Raw genomic sequence first — 1,063 nt, forward strand, 5'->3', positions numbered from 1 at the left:
GGGGGCTCTTCTTTTATTGAAAGAGATTATTAAGGTTTCACCGCTTTGCATGTCAGATCACTCCACACAATAATGTCACCTTTATTGTTTTATTTTTTTAGTTTTTTTAAAAAGAGTCATTTTCAAATATTTTCCTTAACTGGTTGAGATCTGTCGTGCAAATGTAAAAGGCTGGATGTGTGATTTCCATGAACCCACGTGCAAAAAAAAGAAAGAAGCCCCCTGAAACCTCTCGACTGCATTTGAGTTTTGATGTGCTAATTTTTATTTGTTCCGGGCGCACGTGGCGAAGACAAATGCAGGTGTGCAAATGAGGGCAACTGCAACACACTGATGGCCAATCTGAAAACACCCAGAGGTTTTTTTTTAGATGCTCATTCGTCTGTCTGTTAGCGAAATATCTCCTGAACGAGCATGCGGATTTTAACAGAACTCTCAGAAAGTGATCGCTGGATCGTCTACAACTGATTAACTTTTGGAGTCAACCCCATTCAAGATGGCCGCCACAGCTAATTGACTTTAGCAAACACAAAAATGGCTGAAACTCGGTCAATTAGCCAGACACTGAGCTAGAATTCGGTGTGGTGGCAGCTGAGGGTCATTTGCAACACATAATATGAGCACTAACAGATCACACGAGATCTTTCTTTAAACTTTGGCATGCAGGGTGGCAAACAAATGCCAGTTTCAGTTGTTTCTGCGATAGTCCATTCAGACCTGTTGATGAAACTCATGCCTGGATAAAGCAATCTCTTTAGATCAATGCTTATTTCTTTTGACGTGTGTGTGTGTGTCTTGGTATCCAGCAGTTGGTCTGTAAACGACATTCTTGCCATGTGGCTTTGGTCTCTGTGGTGGCAGGGAGAAGTTAATTGTCTCCCAAGCGGAAAGGAGGAGGGCACACAGCTGCCACACACACAACATAAACACGGATTACTCCTGCACAGTGCACACAGACACAACTGCATGAACCCTCACATGATCAAACACACACACACACACACTGCTGGCTGTCTGGAGGGCAGCGTGTCAGGAGGGGAGTGTGGAAAAAAAAAAAAAAAAA

The sequence above is a fragment of the Kryptolebias marmoratus genome, linkage group LG17 (genome assembly GCF_001649575.2).
Source record: "Kryptolebias marmoratus isolate JLee-2015 linkage group LG17, ASM164957v2, whole genome shotgun sequence".
NCBI lineage: Eukaryota > Metazoa > Chordata > Actinopteri > Cyprinodontiformes > Rivulidae > Kryptolebias > Kryptolebias marmoratus.